We start from the raw sequence: 4,957 nt of genomic DNA on the forward strand, positions 1-4,957 counted from the left end.
TCTGACCATTTTGGGGGGCTGAAGGAACAGTTTTTTAGAGCTTAATAGATATCTATCAACTTGAACTGTTTTCATTTGGGAGATTAATCAACTTTCTATTAAAATTTTTGTCTGTTGATGATAAATGTAAATTTTTATCTTAGTTTACAACTGGGCACACATCTGCTGAGAAATAAAACAAACTATCAAATAGAAATGTCTTTTCTTTAGGCTGACCGTGGTTATCCAGAAATTTCCCCCTCCCATCAGTGTCCTTCCATGCTGCCCAGTTCCTCCAAGCTGAGTTTGATGAGGATGAGTCACTGTGGAAATTAGTCTTAGTTCTGAAATCTAAACCGCAATGTTTTCATTGCCACAGTAGAGTCTGTTATTTTCAAGCTCATTTATAAATTGAATAAATCCAAGAACTGAAAGTCTTTTATAACAGTGTTGCTGTTAAATACTGCCTTTTGCACTCTCAAATCCAGCTGTGTTGTGTGTTTGTGCAGAAGAGGGTTGGAGAGGTAGCATTAAATAGTTATTTAGGGTTGTTAATAACATGCTTAAAATGTTTCCATAAAGTGCTTTTGGATCATACGATGCCATCTGTGTTACGGTTGATTGTAGTTAATTATACAGGCAGGATTTCCTTGGGAAAATAGATGGCATTACTCAAGCAGTTTGTGATCCAAGATAATGCAATGACACGATATCAAACTGACAGAATTAAGTCTGAAATGCATTCCTCGACTAATCCTCCACAAATCAGTGGAGTTATTCTCAGTCGCTCCAGTTAAGCTGTGAGTTTGGGTAGGTGCACTATCGTAATAGTACTGCAGTAAATGCCATGGATTTATGTACCTTGAGTGTGGTGGAGTATCTGAGGAAAAAGAAAAATTATCTTCCCATATACTAGCCACTGTTTGTAATGAATTATTTCACTTTCTGCAGTTTAGCCATAAGAGACGCGAAAGTTAAACAGGTGGCAAACTGCAGAACATACATGTTGAGACTTCACAGTAATTATGTCTTCCGGTAGCGAAATTCTGTTAATCTCCTCTGGTTTGCTATCAACCATTAACTGTTCACATGACACCCAGCTATGATTTGCATTTGGAAAAACCCAGCAGAGTGTGTCGAATTTACGATGAAAAACCGGTGGACGGGGTTTAGCTGGGTGCGTGTGTGCTGCAGACACGTAACTGTGCGCACACACCAGGTCCGTGTGCAGGAATCCGTGTAGACTTCGTGTGTAGAGTTCGCGAGGTGGCAGGATTTTGCTGGTGTTTTGTAAATATGATCCACCCATCAATGAGTTAAAGCCAACTATGGTTGAAGGATTAATCTGTGAGGGAAAGATCCAGGTCAGTCAGGATTTGACATGTGTCTGTTAAAGCCGTGGTTGGAATTGTTCTAATCCCAAGCCAAACTTGGGCTAGACTTCCATCTGCGGAGACTCATTACTGTACGTTGGGGCTTGGGGAAGGGGGTGCTTGTTGCTTTTAATTTAAATCAGATCTTATGTCATCAAAGATAAGTTTCAGGACTTACTCCATGCTGGGAAACATTGGTTAGGTTTTTTCCCCCTAATGGAAACTGAGATTTGCTCTAAACTGACCCATTGTTGCTAAAGGAGTACGTTGGATTTGCAGCATGGGCAGTGCACGTGGGATTCGTTAGGGTATGATGGTGTGTGGCAGTTCTGTTCAGAGTGGAATTCTTCAAGGCAAGATGCTCTTTCCCAGTGAGCTTGGCACTGCTTTGGAAGACGGGCCCTGAACGCGAGTCTCTCGCACCCTGAATGAGTGTCATGTGTGCCCAGACTTTACCCACACTCGTGCAACCTCTTAGTTTTGATGAGACATGTGCTTCCAAACCTGAAACTTTCTCAGCAAAAGCGTGGTCAAGACAGGTATGCTCCTTTGGAAGTTTGAGTTGAGATGCCCACACACACACAAAAAAAGTGTTTTATCAAGTTAGTCTCAGTGTAACCATTAACTAAATCGCAGAGAAAAGGAAATCCTCATGGGATGCGTCCAGGAAACACGCAACGTGACCTTGTGAACATGGCAGCACAGGGCAGGGCAATTAGTTCTGGATCTCAGTGCTTTTGAGACTTGCTACCTGTTTGCTGTGTTTTTTCCATGTCATTTCCAACAGAGTTTCTTCTCCTCACATTGCAGTCGAGTGAATAATGCACTGTTTGTGACACGTGTTTGTACAAGGAAAAAACCCTACAAAACCAGAACGTGAGATCTCATTGACAGACCACTTGACTTCACATGAAATGCTTTTTCAGAGGAAAACTCATTTTCTTGTGTTTGGATCTATAGGCTGTTGAAATCTTAAAAGAAAGATTGAAATTACTCAATAAAAGCTTCCCATATGAGGAAGTGGGGAGCCAGCAATAGACAATGTTGAATTTCCTTTCTATTATAGTATTTTGAGATGCACCAGAGACACAAAAAAGTTTGTCTCAACTGATTAGTTATAAGAATTTGTCAAAAATAGAAACCAACAGTATTCACAGGGCTGTGAAATTTGAGTTTTCAGTGTTCATAAGAACAATGTTTTGCTTAAGTTATGTGTTGCTTAAAATATTGGTACGCTGGGTGGGGTATTTTTATAATTTACACATTTTTCAGTGCAATGAAACATTGATTTCAGAAACTACTATCTAGAAGACAGAGTTTCCAATTAGCCTTGATGTCTGAACTGCAAGTCAGGAGGCAAAAAGAATGATGAGCCCTGCTAAAGGCAACTTATGATGCATTATTAATGCTATTTTCAATATCAAACATGCCAGGAATCATATGCATAATATATTCTCCCAGGATCAAAAATATGAAGACCTTTCTGTTCTTTTAAGATGATGTGTCTTATAGATGCCCATCTCTACATGTCACTGAAAATAAAAAATTAAAATAAGAAGATTGCAAAGACAGTGTAACTGGTTTTGTAGGAAAAGGCTTCTCTGGGCACTCCCACCCAGCGGTGTTGGTGTCCCTCTGAGCTGGTCTGCTGGGCGTAGGGACTGCACTTTCTGGAGGTCTGGGCTCAGTTTTGGCACTTCTACATTAACCTCCAGGCTGTTGGAGCAGAGCACTGAGCAACCTGGGACCGTGTTCCCTGGCCAGCACCATAAACCCTCTCTTCACTTTGCTCTGTACTGGCACAGTGGTGTCGGCCTGGAAACATCCTTGTGGAATTTCTTTTTTCTCCCAGTATTTGGGAGGAATATTCTTTTAAGACTGGCATTTGTCCACCAGTCCCCAGATGGCTTTTTCTGCGCACAGGCATGCACCAGCAGACACCACTGTCTCTGTGTTACAAGACCGGCACTTTTATTAATACAAATAACAACTTTCAGAGGTCCCAACAAAGGGATTTGTCCCATTGCATACACAGAAGCTCATGGGTGTTGCTAGCAAGCTTTCCTGCTCTGCCCAGTCTGATTTCCCTTTACAATCCCTGGGAGTAACAACCCAGCATACACCAAATGGACCAGAGACTCCGAATTTTAAATCCCTTTATGGTCCACAGGACAATGGATACATGAGGGTGTCCCTGTGTGCATCATCAGTTCTCGAAAATAAAGCCATTGTGTTTGGTCTTTTAAATTTTTTTTTATCCTTGCGGCAATCTTCTTCAGCCTGGGGAAAAAAGGTAATGAGTGAATGGTGCGTGTAACATGTCTATTGAAGCTTTTGTTCTCTGACACGACGTCTCTGTCGGTTGGGTTTTGCTGGTTTTGCCTTCAAAAATCAATGTCCTTGCAGGTGAACGGAAAGTCGGATTATATTCCTTGGTTTATTAGAGATAAGTCAACCTGGTCAACAGTAATCATATAAATTTCTCATGTTGTGTTTTACTCTTTTCTTAGAAGTTCGGGAGCCTGTAGGCTTCATTGGTTTAAGTTTTCATAAAGAGTTTGAAACCGATGAAATTTCGTGAATGCAGACTATCTAAAGATCTTTGTATTGTTGCTAATCGCTCATTAATTTGCAGAGAATAAAGCAGAAATACAGTTAAAGCATTGAAGTGAGGATTCGCTCACACTGAAGCCCCTCAGTCCTGGGCTGCCTTTCCAGCCCCACAAGGACGGGGTCTCTGAGGTCACAGCGGGTGTCCCAGTGAGAGTCGGGGAGCAGGAGCCTCCCGGCCTCCGTAGGTCTTGTTGCTACTAGTCCCTTTGTGCAGACAAACCCTTACCAAGGCTGATCAGATCCCTGTTATCTGGATCTCTTAATCCTTGGATGTTATTCGTGGCTACATTCAAGTTTTATCATTACGTCCCTTTTCATCCTTAAAGATTTAATTGAAAGAGTCCTCGGCTAATGTCTGGGTAGTTCTTTTTGAAGCAGGCTGATTTAAGTGCTGGCAAGGGAGCTGATTTTTCTCTGGGAAAAAATCTCATTAAGGCCTCAGCATTCCACTTGGGAAGATGCTTCTGGTGTCAGCTCCTTCGCCCACGCTGCACCGGCGGGAGCCCATGGGATCCGCGAGTCGGTGCTGTCCCCTTCCCTTTGTCACCTCTGCTGGGCTGGGGCTCTGCAGGCACAGGTCACAGCCGAGCTTGCGAGGAGAAGTCTCCTGGCACTGATGCCTCGGCGTGGGTGCCAGGTGCAGGCCATGACTCTGGGCAAAAGCGAAGCTTGGCTGAGGGCGGGCGGCTGCAGCCCCGCGCTGCGTTCAGCTTGCCACGCTCGGGCTGCTTTCATGGGACAGCAGGGAGCGTCTTGTTGAGAATATTCTAGATCTTCTTTAAAGGTCTTGCGCACCTGCTCAGAGCAAACGTTGCAATGCAAACCTTTATTTCTTGAAATAAGCTAACCAATTTTGATGTTAATTTTTTTTTTATAGAGAAAGATCAGATTTAGCAGATGAATGACATGGAACGTGTCAGCTCCTACAACTAAATCTTGGTAATATTAAAAAAAAAAAAAAAAAAAAACACTGCACACCTGAAACACAGAGG

Source organism: Apaloderma vittatum, unplaced genomic scaffold (genome assembly GCF_000703405.1).
Source record: "Apaloderma vittatum isolate BGI_N311 unplaced genomic scaffold, ASM70340v1 scaffold3709, whole genome shotgun sequence".
NCBI lineage: Eukaryota > Metazoa > Chordata > Aves > Trogoniformes > Trogonidae > Apaloderma > Apaloderma vittatum.